This window comes from Molossus molossus, unplaced genomic scaffold, assembly GCF_014108415.1.
Source record: "Molossus molossus isolate mMolMol1 unplaced genomic scaffold, mMolMol1.p scaffold_m16_p_15, whole genome shotgun sequence".
NCBI classification, from domain to species: domain Eukaryota; kingdom Metazoa; phylum Chordata; class Mammalia; order Chiroptera; family Molossidae; genus Molossus; species Molossus molossus.
In genome coordinates, this window is record NW_023425350.1 from 33,156,417 (window position 1) to 33,175,310 (window position 18,894).

The 18,894-nt window shown below is 37.2% G+C and overlaps 1 pseudogene; it reads right to left on the reverse strand.

Moving 5' to 3' along the window:
- Positions 1-613: 613 nt before the first annotated feature.
- LOC118631155 overlaps positions 614-18,894 on the reverse strand; it is a 65,406-nt pseudogene continuing 47,125 nt past the window's right edge.

The following is an 18,894-nucleotide window of genomic DNA, read 5'->3' on the forward strand; positions in this document are numbered from 1 at the left end:
TAGGAGAACTTCAATAAAGAGTTAAAAAACATAATAAAGAACAAAGCAGAACTTAAGAATATATTTCGTAACTGAAATAAAAAATACTTTAGAAATAATTAACAGCAGATTAGCTAATACAGAAGAATAGATTAGCAACCTGAAAGACAGACTAGTGGAAATCAACAAATCAGAACAGAAAAAAAAAAAAAGAGAGAGAGAGAATAGTTTAAAGATCTCTAAACTAACATCAAGCACACAAACATTCATATTATAGGAAAACAAGTAGGAGAAGAAAGAGATAAAGGAACAGAAACTTTATTTTAAAAAAATAATGGCTAAAAAACTTTAGCCATAATAGAAATGAAAAGAAGGTTGGGATGGCAATATTAATTTCAGATGAAATAGACTTTAAAACAAAATATGTAAAAAACCAAAACAACAAAAAAACAAAAAACACACACAAAGAAGAACATTACATACTCATAAGGGGTCAATCCAAGAAGAGACTACAACAATTATTAAGTATCTATGCACCTACGTACATAAAACAAATATTAGTGAACATAAAGGAAAAAATTCACAGTAATACAATGATAGTAGGACATTTTATTTTATTTTATTTTTTTAGTTGTCAAATGATCTTTAATTGAAATATTTTCCTTTGTGAACTAGTGGGGCATTCTACCGCATTACTGTTGATATCATGAGGGTGGTGGCCATCAACATTGCAGCTCACAGATTGGGCAATCCCCAGGATCTCTTTATGGTTCCAGAGAGTTTTCTAGCTAAAGATTAGTGACACATTTGTCAATCAATGTGGACAATCTCATAAAAAGTAATATTTCCACTGTGCTTAATGTTTCTTTTTGCTTCTTTCTGTATTTTGGCAGTTCTTTGAGGGCTTTGATGATCAGGGCATAGACAGAAGGTACTATCTCAATCTGGACCTGGCTGTTCTAAATGGTCAATTTCATTGTAATCCTCAGACCTTCCCAATCACTGTTTGCTTTGACAATGTGATCATCAACCTCTTTTAGAGACAGACCCAAGGGGTCAATCTTGGGGACCAGGGCAGATGTGGCACCAACTTTCCCACCGTTGCACCTCAGTTATATGACTTTGATCTTGCTGGGTCAAACTTTGGCAGTATGGTAGAGGTGGCTGGTGTCAGATGAACAGGATTCAGGATAATGGAAGAAAGTTGCACCGAAGCCTCCTTGAAGCCAAAAGCCAAAAGCATATATAGGGGACTAATACCCCACTTAAATTAATGGGTAGATCATCCAGAGAGAAAATTAATAAGGAAATGATGGCTTTAAATGTCATGTTAGACCAGATTGACTCAATAGACATTTATAGGACATTTGTTCCACAAACTGCAGAATACACTTTTTTTCCCCAAGTGTGCATGAAGCATTCTCCAGTATAGATCATATATTAGGCTACAAAACAAGTCTCAGTAGATTCAAGAAACTTGAAATCATAAGCATCTTTTTCAACCACAATGGCATGAAACTAGAAATCAACTACACGAAGAAAACTGGAAAAAGCACAAAAAATGTGGAGACTAAACAATATGCTACTAAACAACAAATTGATCAAAAGATATATAAAAAAACTACCTTGAGACAAATAAAAATGAAAGTATAATGTTTAAAATTTATGGAATGAAAAAAAAGCAATTTTAAGAGGGAAGCTCATAGCCATAAAGGCCTACCTTAAAAAAAACAAACAAAAAAAATCTCAAATAAGCAATCTACCTCTACACCCAAAGGGACTAAAAAAAATAAAACAAAACAAAAGACAAACAAGAAGAACCCAAAACAAAGTAAACTGAAAGAAAGAAATAACACCAGAACAGAAATAAACAAAATAGAAATATAAAAATAATAGAAAAGATCAATGAATCTAAGAACTTATTCTTTAGAAAGATAAACAGAATTGACGAACCTTTAGTCAAACTCATCCAGAATAAAAGAGCTAAAATAAAGTCATAAATGAAAGAGAAGTTACAACGAATACCACAGAAATACAAATAACCATTAAAGAACACAGCAAACATTTATATGACAACAAATTAGACAATCTATAATAAGTGGATAAATTTCTAGAAGCATATAACCTTTCAAGACTGAACCAGGACCTATCTTTTATAAAGTATTTTAAAATATAAAAGACTATTTTAAACTCATTCAACAAAGCCAGCATTACCCTGCTACCAAAACCAAACAAAGACATAACAACAACAACAACAATAACAACAACAACAACAACAAAAGATACAGGCCAATATCCTAAATGTACATAGACGCAAAAATTCTCAACAAAATATTAGCAAATCAGATCCAATAACATATTAAAAGAATAATACACAATGACCAAGTGGGATTTTTCCTAGGCATGCAAGAATGGTTTAAAAAGAATTAATCAAAAGGATACTTCACATACATGAAGGATAAGAATAATAAGATCATCTCAGAAAGTGACAAAATTCAACATCCTTTTATGATAACAACTCTTAACCAAGTGGGTATAGAAGGAAAATACCTCAACATAATAAAGGCTATATATGATAAACCTACAGCTAATATACTCAATGGTGAAAAGCTGAAAGCTTTCCCTCTAAGATCAGGAACAAGACAAGGATGCCCACTATCACCACTTTTATTCAACATAGTATTGGAAGTCCTAGCCACAGCAATTAGACAAGAAAATAAAATAAAAGGCATTTAAATAAATAAGAAAGAGCCTGGCCAGTGTGGCTCATTGGTTGCATGTCGACCCATGCACCAAGAGGTCACCAGTTTGATTCCTGGTCAGGGCACATGCCCAGGTTGTGGGCCCAGTCCCCTCTGGGAGGCATGCTGTAGGTGGCCAATCAATGTTGTCTCTCATTGATGTTTCTGTCTCTCTCTCCCTCTCCTTTCTTCTCTCTCTAAAAATCAATAAAGAAAAAAAATTTTAAAAGAAAGAAGTAAAACTTTCATTATTTGTATATCCATGATACTATACATAGAAAACCCTAAAGACACCACCAAAAGACTATCAGAACTAATAAATGAATTCAGTGTAGTTGCAGGATACAACATCAATATACAGAAATTTCTATACACCAATAACAGATAAAAAGGAAAGAAAAATTTAAATCCCATTTACAATTACTTCAAAAAGCATAAAATACACAGGAATAGATTTAACCAAAAAGGTTAAAATACCTGTACTTTGAAAACTATAAGACATTAAAGAAAAAAATTGAAGAGGATATAAATAAATGGAAGGATATACTCATGGATTGGAAGGACTAATATTGTTAAAATGTCCTTACTACCTAAAGCAATATACAGATTCAATGCAATCCCTATTAAAATACCAATGGCATTTTTCTCAGAACCAGAATAACTAATCTTAAAATGTATATGGAACCACAAAAGACCCCAAATGTACAAAAATACTTTGAGAAAAAACAAAGTGGGAGGTATCACACTCCCAGATTTCAAACTATACTACAAAGCTACAATAATCAAAACAATATGGTACTGGCATAAAAACAGGTATATAGATCAATGGAACAGAATAAAGAGCTCAGAAATAAATTCTTATTTATAATCTATGACAAAGGAGAAAAAATACACAATGAGGTAAAGACAATCTCTTCAATAAGTGGTCTTGGGGAAACTGGACAGATACATGCAAAAAAATAATATTAGACTACTTTCTTACAACATGTATAAGAATCAACTCAAAATGGATAAAAGATTTAAATGTAAGACCTAAAAATTATAAAATTCCTAGAAGAAAACATAGGCAGTAAACTCTTTGACATTGTTTTTAGCAATATATTTTTTTAATATATGTCTCCTCTGGCAAGGGCAACAAAAGAAAAAATAAACAAATGGGATTACATCAAATGAAAACATAGTGAAGAAAACCATCAATAACTGGTGACATCTCAGTGTGTGGGGTGATGCTCAACCAACTGAGCCACACCAGCCAGGGCTATACATTTTCATTTTTATAAATGCTTCTAGGTAGATCTTGATATATTGTTTCACAGGATAAGTAACTGAATATTTAATAATTGTGTTTGTATTTAGCTTTTATTAAAAGTACCATAATACCAATAGAACCAAAAAAAAGAAAACCATCAATAAAATGAGAAGACAACCTACTGAACGGAAGAAGGTATTTGCCAATGATACATCTGATAAGGAGTTAATATTCAATATACATAAGAAACTCAGACACCTTAACACCAAAAGAACAAACAATCCAATTAAAAGATGGGCAGAGGAACTAAATAGACACTTCTCAAAAAAGGACATACAGATGGCCAATTGACATATGAAAAGATGCTCAATGTCATTAATCATCAGAGAAATGCAAATTAATACCACAATGAGTTATGTGTCTCAGTTTTGGGTTATTTATGTGTGGTTACCATTAAATGGTTTATGAAAAAGAAAGTTTCATATAAAGATTTTTACTCCCATGGGTACTGTATTCATATAGAGTTGTCACCTCTTGTTTCCATGCATCAGAGTGAGAGTCTGTGGCCAGGTTGCCCCTGCCCAGGCCCCAAGACTACCTGACTGAGGATGCACCCCCAGGACTACCCGGACCTCTGCAGGGTTGAGATTTTTTAATAAAAAAAAAACCTCAACTCTAATACACACACACACACACATACACACACATACACACACACACACACACACACACACACACAGAGAAATTAAGTTTTATAATTAGAACTCAAAATTCCAAAATGGAAAATGTAAAAGCTGAGAGTCTAAGTGTTCCCTCTCCCTGGGTCTGGCCTCCAGAAAGGGTAGTCCTGAATGCCCTCAGGTCCCACAGCTCAGTTCTTTCTCTTTTTCTGTTGTAAGTCTCTGTGGGGATGGGACAGGGTCTAATTTTGGGTCATAAGCCAAGAAGTGGAGAAGAAAAGAAAGGAATGATAACAACTTGCTCTGCATGGAGAATGGGCTAGGACACATAACTTTTAAAAAAAGGAAGTAGAAGAAAAAAGTATGGAATACCACCAAACAAAAACAACAGACAGAAACACAAAGGAAAAGAACCAATGAAGACAGAGCTACCAGAAAACAAAAGATAAAATGGCTATAGGAAATCCTCCTATATCAATATTTACCCTAAATGTAAATGGACTAAATTCACCAACGAAAAGGCATACAGTGGCACATTGAGTCAAAAAACAAAACCCAACTATATGCTGCCTTCAAGACACACATTTAAACTGCAAAGACAAAGACAGACTCAAAGTGAAAGGGTGGAAAATGATTCTCCAAGCAAATAACATCCACAGAAAAGCAGGTGTAGTCATACTTATATGTGACAAAATAGATTTCAAAGACAACAAAGGTAACAAGAGACAAAGATGGATATTTTATAATGATAAAGGGGACACTATATTAACAAGACATAACACTTCTCAATATATATGCACCCAATCAGGGAGCACAGAAATATAACAAGAAACAGACCAAAACACAATCTTAGCAAGGGACCTAAATACTCCATTGACAGCTCTAGATAGATAATCCAAACAGAAAATCTATAAAGAAATATCAATCTTAAATGACACATTAGACCAAATGGATATAATTGACATTTACAGAGCCTTTCATCCCAGAACATCAGATTATACATTCTTCTCCGGTGCACATGGAACATTCTCAAGGATAGACCAGATGATGGGGTTCAAAACTAGCCTCAACAAATTTAAGAAGACTGAAACCATACCAAGCATTTTCTCTGACCACAATGCTTTGAAATTAGCAATAAATCAAATGCAAAAAGGAAGTAAAACCCCCCCACATATATATGGAGGTAAAATAACATATTACTAAAAATATGACTAGGTCAAAGGGGAAAGAAAAGGTGAAATCAAAAGATATATAGATACAAATGAGAATGATAATATGACATATCAAAACTTCTGGGATGCAGTAAAAGCAGTAATAAGAGGAAAGTTTATATCATTACAGGCCTATCTCAAGAAACAAGAAAAATCTCAAGTAAGCAACTTAACATTACATCTTAAAGAACAAGTAAAAGAACAAAAGTATCCCAAAGTCAGCAGAATAAGGGAAATAATAAAAAGTGGAAGAGAATTGAATGGAGAACAAAAAGATTATGTAAAAATTAATACCACAAAGAGCTGGTTCTTTGAAAAGATTAATAAAATTGACAATCCACTGGCTAGATTCACTAAGGAAGAAAGAGAAAAGACTCATATAAACAAAATCAGAAATAAAAGAGAAGTTATCACAGACATCACATAAATACAAAGGATCATACTAGAATACTATGAAAGACTCTATGGCACCAAATTCAATAACCTAGAAGAAATAAATAAGTTTCTAGAAATATGTAACCTTCCTAGACTGAATCATGAAGAACTGGAATATCTAAATAGACTGGGAAGAAATTGAAACAACCACCAAAAACCTCCCCAAAAATAAAAGTCCAGAACCAAATGGCTTCAATTGTGAATTATACTAAACATTCAAAGAAGAATTGATACCTATCCTTCTCAAACTCTAAAAAAACTGAAGAAGAGGCAATACTTCCTAATATATTTTATGAAGCCAACATAATCTTGATATCAAAACCTGGCAAGGATAACACAAGAAAAGAAAACTACAGAACACTATCTCTAATGAATACAGATGCAAAAACCCTAAACAAAATACTAGCAAATCAAATACAACAATACATTAAAAAAAAAACACAAAAAAACACATCACAATCAAGTGGGGTGCATTCTAGGCCCACAAGGATGTTTCAGCATATGCAACCTTCCAATGTAATACACCACATTAACAAAACAAATGATAAAAATCATATGATCTTATAAATAGATGCAGAAAAAGCATTTGATAACATACATCATCCACTTATGATTAAAACACTCAATATTTTAGTATAGAAGGAAAGTACCTCAACATAATAAGGGCCATATATGACAAACCCTCAGCTAATATACTCAATGGTTAAAAAAATGAAAGGCTTTCCTTTAAAATCAGGAACAAGACAAAGATGTCCACTCTTATTCAACATTGTACTGCAAGTCTTAGCTAGAGCAACCAGGCAAGTGAAAGAAATAAAAGGCATCCAAACTGGGAATGAAGAAGTAAAGGTGTCACTTTTGCAGATGACATGATTCTTTATATAGAAAACTCTAAAACCTCCACTATAAAACTATTAGAACAATAAAAAAAAAAAATACAGCAAAGTCGCAGGATACAAAATCAATTTACAAAAATTCACTACATTCCTATATACTAACAATGAAATTTCAGAAAAAAAATTTCTTTTGCAATTACAACAAAAATAATAAAATACCTAGGAATAAACTTAACAAAAGATGTGAAGGACCTATATACTGAAAACTATAAGGCAGTATTAAAAGAGATTGAAAAAGACATAATGAAATGGAAAGATATTCTGTGTTCATGGATTGGAAGAATCAACATAGTTAAAATGTCCTCCATATTACCCAAAGTATTATACAGATTTAATGCAATTCCCATCAAAATCCCAATGACATTTTTTAAAGAAATAGTACCAAAAATCATCAGATTTGTATTGAACTACAAAATACCTCAAATAGCCAAAGCAATTCTCAGAAAAAAGAACAAAGTTGGAGGTATCACACTACCTGACTTCAAATTATACTATATATTAACAATAATCAAAACAGCATGGTACTAGCAGAAAAACAGACACACATACCAATGTAACAATACCAATTTAGACTCCAGAAATATAACCACATGAATATGGACAAGTAGTATTTGACAAAGGAGCCAAAAACATACACAGAGGAAAGAAATTCTCTTTAATCGATGGTGCTGGGAAAACTGGAAAGCCACATGCAAAAGAATGGAACTAGATTACAGTTTGTCCCCACGTAAAAAAAAAATTCAAAATGGATCAAAAACCTAATATAAGATCTGAAACAATAAACTACATAGAAGAAAACATAGGTACTAAAACTTATGGACCTTGGTCTTAGAGATTTTTATGACTTTGACCCCAAAGGCAAGGGAAATAAAGGCAAAATAAATTAATGGAACTATATTGACCTAAAATGCTTTTGCATAGCAAAAGAAACCACCAACAAAACAAAAAGGCAACCAATCAAATGGGAGAAGATATTTGCAAACAACAGCTCTGACAAGGGGCTTATATCCAAAGAACTCATACAACTCAACACCAAGCAAACAATTCAATTAAAAAATGAGCAGAGGACCTGAACAGACACTTCTTCCAAGAAGATATACAAAAGGCTAACAGATATATGAAAAGACGCTCAACTTTAATTGCAAATTAAAATTGCAATGAGATACCGCCTCACACCTGTTAAAATGACTATTAACAACAAAACAGGTAATAATAAGTGTTAGAGAGGTTGCCCTCATTCACTGCTGGTGGGAATGTAGACTGGTATAACCACTATGAAAAACAGTATGGAAGTTCATCAAAAAATTAAGCATAGAATTCCCATATGACCAGCAATTCCTCTCCTGGGTATCTATCTAAAAATTTTGAAAACATTTATTCTCAAAGATATATGCACCCCTATGTTCACTGCAGCATTATTCACGGTGGCCAAGACATGAAAACAACTGAAGTGTCCTTTGATAGATGATTGGATAAAGAAGATGTGGTACAGCCTTGGCCGGTTTGGCTCAGCGGTTAGAGCATTGACCTGCGGTCCAGAGAGACCCGGGTTCGGTTCGCGCTAAGGGCATGTACCTTGGTTGCAGTTTGTCCCCAGCCCTGGTTGGGTTGTGTGGGTGGCAGCCACTCAATGTGTCGATGTGTCCCTTTCAGGTCGATATTTCTCTCTCTCTCTCCCACACCCCCCTCTCTCCCGCCCCCCTCCCTCCTACTCTATCTGAACAAAAAATGGAAAAATGTCCTCAGGTGAGGATAAAAAAAAAAAAAAAAGATGCGGTACATATACATAATGGACTACTACTCAGCCATGAGAAGAGATTAAATACTGCATTTGCGACAACATAGATGGACTTTGAGAATATTATACTAAGTGAAATAAGTCAGTTAGAAAAAGCTAAGAACCATATGATTTCACTCACATGTGGAATATAAAACTGAAACTCATAGACACAGACAACATTATAGTGGTTACCAGAGAGAAGGGGGATAAGGAGTAGTGAAGGATAAAGGGGGTTAAATATATGGTGATGGAAGATGCTTTGACTTTGGGTGGTGGGTACACGATGAAATGTACAGATCATGTATCATGGAAATGTACACTTGAAACCTATATATTTTATTAATCAATGTTACCCCAATAAATTTAATTTAAAAAATCCACAATGAGATATCACATCCATCTGTCAGAATGGCTATCTCCAATAAATCCACAACAAGTGTTGGTGAGGATGTGGAGAAAGGGGAACCCTCATGCACTGGTGGTGGGAATGCGAATTGGTGTAGCTACTGTAGAAAAAGTATGGAGATTCCTGGGGGAGAGATAAACCACAGAACTTATATGCATGTATGCATGAACAATGGACATGGACAACAAAGCTAGGGACAGAGCGGGGAGGGACAGGGAGGGGGAATCAGTGGAAGGAAAAGGAGAAACATCTGTAACAAAAATAAATTAATTTAATTTTTTTAAAAAGAAAGAAAATAAATAAAATGTAAAAAAAAAAAAATATGGAGATTCCTCAAAAAATAAAAAAATAGAGCTGTCATATAACCCAGCAATTCCACTTCTGGGTATTTATCTGACAAAAACAAAACACTAATTTGAAAGATATATGCACCCCTATGTTCATTGCAGCATTACTTACAATAGTCAAGATATGGAAGCAGTCTAGGTGTCTGTCACTTGATGAATGATAAAGAAGATATGGTATACATACACACACACACAATGAAATATTACTCAACAATAAAAAGAATAAAATCTTGCCATTGCAACAACATGGATGGACCTAGAGGGTATCATGCCAAGTGAAATAAGTCAGAAAAAGAAAGACAAATACTTTATGATTTCACTTATATTGTCATCTAAAAACAACAAAACTAATGAATAAATAAAACAGAAACAGACTATAGATATAGAGAACAAGCTGATGGTTGTCAAAGGGGAGGAGGATGGAGGGAAGGTGGAAAAATAAAGTTACTGGCAAATTGCCCTTTCTGCATTCACCAATTCTAAAAGGTGACATTTGTCCTAGGGACCACTCTTTATTTTAGGGGGGCCACTGCAGTGAATTATTTTGGTTATCCAAAGAAAAACAAGTACCTGTACCTTTTTGGGGGGAGTGGGGGGCCTTGATTAAAAATAAGTAAGTAAATAATAAATAAACAATAAAAAAATTACACAAACCATGTAAAGCAAAAACATTAATTTTAATTAAGTAATATTTTGATATTAATTGATATGTGTTCTTCCATAATTCCCTTATTTATCTTATGGCTCTTTTCTCATTCTTGATCTATGGATTGTCTAACTGAAGCTTGTCACAGAAAAATCAGAAAACAAGAGTGAAATATTGCCTTTTGAATTTTAAAAACTTAGGTCCAGAAGAAGTCAAAAGATTTAGGATAATATTTTGTTAATCAAACCAGTTCTTTCCTTATCCCTCCTTTCCACCTGATGTTAGATAGAGTCTACAGAACTGGGGGAGGAAGATGAGAAGTGTCTGAGAGGAAGCAAAAATTATTTGTTTCTGAATAGGCTCGAACCTAGGGTTCAATATCTGGGGGCAGACTTCCGGTCAAGATGGCGGCATAGGTAAACGTGGTATCGCGTCCTCCCACAACCACATCAAAGTTACAACTAAACTACAGAACAACCATCATTCAAAACTGCCTGAAATCGAGATGAATGGAAGTCCTACCACTACGGAATTAAAGCAGCAGCCACATCCAGACTGGTAGGAGGGGCGGAGGCGCAAGGGGTGGAGGCACGATGGGCTGGTCCCACACCCACGTGTGGCGGATAAAAATCAGGAGGACACCTCAGCTGGGAAGGTCCTCCCTGAGGACTGAGGGGTCCCCGTCCACACCAGGCGCCCTGCTCAGGGTTCCAGTGCCAGGAAGAGAATCCCCATAACTTCTGGCTGGAAAAACCAGCAGGAACTGAGGCTCAGGGAACCTGAAGGGACTGGCAGCTCCTTAAAGGGCCCGCGCACAAACTTATCGGACTCTCTCCCTCTAAGCTTGGAGGGGAGGCAGCTCGAGGGGCACCAGAGACATAGAGGGGAGAACTGAGCTGTTTGGCACTGGAGCGAGGACTGGAGAGGGGGCTTTCTCTAAGACAAACGTGCTGTCAGAGGCCTTTGTTCCTTTGGTGAGTCCTTCCCTGGGGCGGCAGACACCCACCATATCTGGGACTCCAGCAACCTGGCTCACACTGGTAGCCCTGCCCTGGTGACTCCCTGAGGCCCCGCCCCACCCCACCCAGCTTTCAGGCCCACCCAAGCTGTTGCCGCTTTCTTAACCATAGGATTGGCCTGTCTTGGATCCTGCTTCAGGTTTTTTCTAAATTCTTTCAAACGAGCAGCATCTGGTCTCAGCTAGCCCCATACCGCTCATTAAGTAATACGCAGAAACAAACACAGGGAGGCAGCCAAAATGAGGAGACAAAGAAACAGGTCCCAAATGAAAGAACAGAACAAAACCCCAAGAAAAGAACTAAGCGAAATGAAGATAAGCAACCTAACAGATGCTCAGTTCAAAATACTGCTTATAAGGATACTCAATGAACTCAGTGAGAACCTCACAGAACTTAGTGAGGGCCTCAAGAGCATAAAAAAGAACCAGTCAGAAATGATGGATGCACAGTCAGAAATGAAGGAGGCATTAACTGAAATAAAGAATAATTTACACAGATTCAATAGTAGAGTATGTAAATCCAAGAAGCAAACCATCAATTTGGAATATAAGGAAGCAAAAAACACCCAATCAGAACAGCAAAAAGAAAAAAAAAATCCAAAAAAATGAGGATAGTGTAAGGAGCCTCTGGGACAACTTCAAGAGTGCCAACATTCACATCTTGGGGGTGCCAGAAGGAGAAGAGCGAGAACAAGAAATCGAAAACCTGTTTGAAACAACAATGGCAGAAAACTTTCCTAACTTGGTGAAGGAAACAGACATACAAGTCCAGGAAGCACAGAGAGTCCCAAACAAGATGAACCCTAAGAGGCCCACACCAAGATACATCATCATCAAAATGCAAAAGATTCAAGACAAAGAGAGAATCTTAAAAGCAGCAAAAGAAAGGCAGCTAGTTACCTACAAGGGAGTTCCCATAAGACTGTCAGCTGATTTCTCAAAAGAAACTTTGCAGGCCAGAAGGGAGTGGCAAGAAATATTCAGAGTGATGAAAAGCAAGAACCTACAACCAAGATTACTCTATCCTGAAAAGCTGTCATTTAGAATCGATGGCCATATAGTTTCCCAGACAAGAAAAAGTTAAAGGAGTTCATCACCACCAAACCGTTATTATATGAAATGATGAAGGGTCTTTTTGAAGAAAAAGATAAAATATATGAACAAACAAAATGGCAATGAATACATATCTATCGACAATGGAATCTACAAAGTGAACAGGCAGACAGAAACATTCTCATAGATACAGAGAACATTTTGTTGGTTGCCAGATGGGAGGGGGATTGGGGGAATGGGTGAAAAAGGTGAAGGGATTAAGAAGTACAAATTCATTGCTAGACTGACAAACCTCAAAGGGAAAGGGGTTGGGGGGGTGTGTGTGTGTGGGAAGAAATAAACCAAAAACTTATATGCATAACCAATGGACACAGACAATAGTGTGGGAAAGGGCGGGAGGGGGGCTGGAATGGGGAGGTGGGAGTCAATGGGGGAAAAATGTGGAACATCTGTAATACATTCTACATTCAACAATAAAGATTTAATTAAAAAAAAATATCTGGAGGCAGTGAAGGAAATAAAACCTTCTTCTGATAACTGTGGAGATTGACAGACATCCCTCGCCACTCCGCACTTTGACTTTTGTGGCTTCACTCTATCATGTTTTTTTTTAATACTGTACTATATTTTGAAAAAACCGCGATGGAGTGAAACCGCAAAAGTCGAAGCACGAAGCAGAGAGGGACAACTGTGTATAAGTAAAGAATCCTACTTCACAGACATTAATTTATTGCGGTAGAGTCTGAAACTGATTAACCTCAATTAACGAGGGCCAACTATAGAAAAAAAAGGTTGTACCTTACTTCCAGGAAGGTCATAGGACTTGTCTAATTTTCCTGTCTAAATGAGATAGAAGTGCAGCTGAATGTTTCCTGTACATCTGGGTATTTCCTATACATCTGAGATAGAACCAGACTGGAGGGGTCTGTGGTCAGAGGCTAAGAATGGCTTTTTTTTAATCCTCACCTGAGGACATTTTTGCATTTATCTTCAGGTAGAGTGGGAGGGAGAGAGGGAGAAAGAGACAGAGAGAGAAAGACATCGATGTGAGAGAGACACATTAATTGGCTGCCACCCACACGATCCCAACTGGGGCTGGGGACAAACTGCAATTGAGGTATATGCCCTTAGTGGGAACCGAACCTGGGACTCTTTGGTTCATGGGCAGACATTCTAACCACTGAGCCAAACTGGCCAGGGCAAGAATGGCTTTAAGACTGGGAACCAACTGAATGATGGACATCTCAACAGATGCATGCCAGAGTCCCCTTATCCTGTCTTCTTTACCCTCCACCCCTAGAGCTCAAGTCAACCCTAAGGATGGGTCCCTGAATTGATGCATTAGGATTTTACTCCTATGTGGAATGAGGCTCATAAAATACATTGTTTGGTTGTTAAAAAATAAAATTTATTTCTTTCAACCCTTTATTTGTGGTCTGAGATTTATTTCAGCTACATGAAGAAAATGATCATTCTAAACATGCAAGCTGCTTCTTATTTGTAGGGGGGCAATGGGAACTGAAACTGTTCTCTGGGCAGCCAGGTACTCCCAAGTGTGACCTTGGCATTTTCCCAGACTACAGAAATTATTGCTGAAATCTCAATGATTGGGCCTTTGGGAAGGAGGGAAAGGGAAGTGGAAGGAGTGGGTGGGGGTGGGGGTGTGTAATTAAACCACAGTTATATTTTAAACTTTGAATTTATTGTTCTGAGAGTGATTCTGGCCCTTTTAGAGGGGAAGTTCTGAGCAGCTCGGAAACTTAATGTACCCAGTTGTTGCTAAGAAACAAGTGTGCTTAAATTGTGGTATCAGTGTCACCAGCTCCTGCTCAGAAGGCAAAAAGTACAGGAAAGATATAAAATCATCGGAAAAGAGACAATTCAGTGGGATAAGCCATGGGTTATCACTGAAAATGATCTCATCTCTGAAAATATATAACCTCACGTTTCAAGGTGTTTCATAATTGGTCCAAAGAGGTACATATGCCAGTCCCTGAATAGTCGTTCTCTTAGATGGAAGAGAAGTGAAGAGAAAAGCTGGAAGAAAAAGAAGAGAAAAAAGTGAGCAGAAGTAATCTGGAATAAATGACCTTGTTAAAGGACATTTTGGAGGGGAGGTCAGAGTCAGAATGAGTCTTTGGAATTAGACTGAGATTTGAGTGTCAGTTTTGCTACTAACAAATGATCTTGGGCAAATTTTTCATCACTCTATGCCTGGAGTTTCCCATCTATACAATGGGATATGTTATGTGAAGACCTCATGAATTTTGCTATTTTGGCTCTTAATGTATATTTTTAAATTGTTCATAATATTCACTTTTATTTCAATAACCCAATGTGGCTGGCAGTCTAATGTGGTCCCCAATGTTCCCCACTTCCTGGTATTCACACCTTTGTGTAATTCCTTCCTAGTAGGTTGGACTTCCTATATTTGGTTATAAAATGACTATGGCTTCTGTCTTTGGTTCATTCTTTCTCTTTCTCTCCGTTTCTCCTTCTCTTGGATAGCTTGAACTGAGGGAAGTATGCTGCCATAGTGTGAGCAACTCTATGGAGATGCTCATGTGGTATGGTGAGGATCTCAGGACCTCAGTTCAACAACCCAGAGAAACTGAAGCATGCCAGCAACCAGGTAAGTGAGTTTGGGAGTGGCTCCTTCATCCTCCATCAGGTATTAAAATGACTGTAGTCCAAGGCAACAGCTTGGATGCAATCTCATGAGAGACCTTAAACTAGAGGTGCCTAGCTAAACTACGCCCAGATTCTTGACCCATAGAAACTGTAAAATAATAAATATTTATTGTTTCCAGTTTCTATATTTTAGAATAAGTTGTTATGCAGCAATATGTAACTAATACATGGCTCAAATCACCTCATAGTGGGCCAATACATTCCCAAATCCACCTTGTGGTTATTTTCCCAATTCCAGAATGCTTAAGTAGAATAGACACACTCAGCAACTGGCAGAATCCCCACAGTGGTTCTCTGACACATGGAATGCAGACTCTTATGGTAGGAAAGACCAAGTGGAAGCCACTAGAGCTATATCTACCTAGAAAATCATTAAACCAAAAGAAATACTGTATTCTTGGAAGAACTGTACAGATTAGTGCTCCTTGAAAGAACCTGAATCTTGGGATTCAACCAGAATGACAATGGACTACCACAAACTTAATCAGGTGGTAACTTCAATTGTAGTTGCTCTCCAGATGTGGTTTTGTTGCTGGATCAAATCAACACATTTCTGGAACATAGCTATTAATCTGGAAAATGCTTTTATATATGTGCCTGTGGTAAAGACCATCAGAAGCAGATGGCTTTCATCTGGCAAGGCAGCAAGACACCCTTCAGTAGGATGCCCTTCACTGATATCTAGTCTGCAAGGACCTTGATTGCTCTTCTTTTCCATAGGAGATCACACTGGTCCATTACACTGATGGCATTATGCTTATTGGACATGGTAAGCAGAAAGCAGAAACTACTGTAGATACATTGCTAAGACACTTGGGTGCCTGAGAGTGGGAGATAAATCCCACAGAAATTCAAGGACCTGCCAATTATATGGGATATGAAGAGATTTATATTCTAAGATGAAGGTCAAGTTGCTGCATTCTGGTTCCTCCTATTATTAAGAAAGAGGCACAGTGCCGACTGGGTCTATTTGAATTTTGGAGGAAACATATCTCATTTGGTCATGCTACCTTGACCCATTTACTGAGTGACCTGAAAAGCTGCCTGTTTTGAGTGAATTCCAGAGTAGGCTCTGCAACAGGTCAAGCTGCTCTGCAAGCTGTTCTGCTAATTGGGCCATATGACTCAGAAGATATGATGGTACTTGAAGTATATTAGTGGTGTATAGATAGGGTTGCTATTTGGAACTTTTAACAGGCTCCTATTCCATAAGTGAATCACAGTACAGACTCTTAGAATTTTTTTTAGCAAAGCCATGCCATCCTCCATGGATAACTATGCTCCTTTTAGAAGCAACTTTTGGCTTGTTACTGGGCCTTAGTAGTGACCAAATGCTTGACCTGGAGCTCCCAAGTTATCATATGATCTGAGCTGCCCATTGTGAACTGGGTATTATCTGACCCACTAAGCCATAAAGTTGGTCATGAACAGCATAATTCCATCGTCAAATGGAAAGTGGTATCTATGAGACTGGACTTTAGCAGGTCCTGAAGGCAGAAGTAAATTGCATGAGGCAATAGCCCAGATGTCTATGCCCCTTACTTCTGATACATTTCCTTTCTCTCAATCACACCTATTGGATATGGATTTGCTTTTACTGCTTGTCTGTTTACAGTGATTTTGTCAAAACTACCATTGTGAACTGAACGAATACTTTATCCAAAAACATGGTATTCTTATCACTTCTGACCAAGGAACTCACTTCATAACAAGTGAAGTGAAGCAATAGGCCCATGCTCATGGAATTCACCATAATTCTGAAGCAATTGATATGATAGAATCGTGTAATCATCTTTTGAAGGCTCAGTTATGGCACCAGGTAGGCAGCAACACCTTGTGGGCCTGAAGCAAGGTCCTTCAGATTGTGGTAAATGTTTTCAGTCAATATCCATTAAATTGTTTCTCCCGTAGTGAGATTCACAAGTAGAAATCAAGGGAGTAGAAATGGAAGTTGTTGCTCTTATTACTACCCCTCATGATTCACTAGTTCAATTTTTGTTTCCCATCCCAACTTTAGGATCTACTGCTCTAGAAGTCTTAGTTCCACAAGGAGCAATGCTTTTTACCAATGGACACAACAATTATTCCATTGAACTGGAAGTTGAGACTGCCACCTGGCCACTTTGGGCCCCTAAGGCCACTGAATCAACAGGTAAAGAAGAGATTTACTATACTGTTTTGGTAATTGATGTTGTCTATCAAGGGGAAATTGAGTTGCTATTACGCAATAAGTATGTCTGGAATACAGGAGATCCTCCAGGGCAAATTTTAGTACACCTGTATTTTGTGATTATTAAGTCATGGAAAACTACAACAATCTCGCCCTGGCCAGTTTTGCTCAGTGGTTAGAGTGTCAGCCTGTGGTCCAGAGAGACCTGGGTTCAGTTCCCGCTAAGGGTGTGTACCTCGGTTGCAGTTTGTCCCCACCCTGGTTGGTCATGCGGGTGGCAGCCACTCCATGTGTCCCTTTCACGTTGATGTTTCTCTCTTTCTCTCTCTCTCTTCCTCCCTCCCCCCACTCTATCTGAACAAAAAATGGAAAAATGTCCTAGGGTGAGGATAAAAAAAAACTACAACAATCTCCAATTCAGGTTGGACTGCTAGTGGCCCAAAACCTTCAGGAATAAGATTAGAAATTAGAAAGAAACTGCAACCACTTGCAGAAAAGAGGACTATGATAGTTATTAATATTTTCCCTTATTTTGTTATGGATATGTTTGCATATATATTAACCAAAAATATTTTATTTATTCCTTCTCTTTCATTTTCTTATCTAATATAAGATGTGCTGAGTGTAAGTAATATATCTCAATATTTAATCTATACGATATCAAAGGGTGACATGTGAATTAGATGGAAGGAGAGTAAAGGTCACTCAAATTAAAAAAAGGATTTTTCATTCTCATTTGATAAAAAGATTAATACAGGGGTTGGCAAACTATGGCCTATGAGCTGTCTATCTGTCTTTGTAAATAATGTTTTTTTAAACACAGCCATATTCATTCAGTTACATACTGTCTATGGCTGCTTTCATGCTACAATGCTAGCACTGAATAAGTGCAACAAAAACCATGTGGCATGCAAAACCTAAAGTATTTGCTATCTGGCCCTTTAAGAAAAAGTTTTTGTGAACCCTGGGTTAGCATGTTTCTGGTTGTATGGGCATACTTGTATTGTGTTAGGCAGAAGAATGACTTGGTTATTATCTTTATTTGGAGATTAAAGGTGGAGATATGCACTGGTACCAAGTTGACAAGAGATGGATTATGGTGGCTTTGTAAGGTGTCACCTTGGCTAGGCTGAACTACATTTCCCAGGATTCCCTTTCCTGTATATTTCCAGTTAGGCTGGACCACAAGAGAGATTCTCCTGGGCAATTTGGAGAGTATAAGTGAAGCAATAGCCATTTTATAACTAACATACAGTGTCTGCTGGCTCTCCTTTTTGGTGTGGGACAGTGGCCAAAATTGGAATTGCTCCATCTTCTCTTGGATCCTCTTTCAGCTTCTCTTACTTTTCATTCAGAGGAGTTATTAGATGTGTTCATTCCTGTTATGTTTACTATTGATTGCTAACATGTACTCAGTGTGTGTGTGTGTGTGTGTGTGTGTGTGTGTGTGTGTGTGTAATTCTGTGACAAAGAGCCCAGGCTTCTACATGACTGAGGTCAGAGGCAAGAACTGACATAGATTTCAGACTGTCCTCACATGCTCCAGCTTGTGCTTGTGGGTTCCAACTTGTTCTTGCTCTTTCCACTTTATA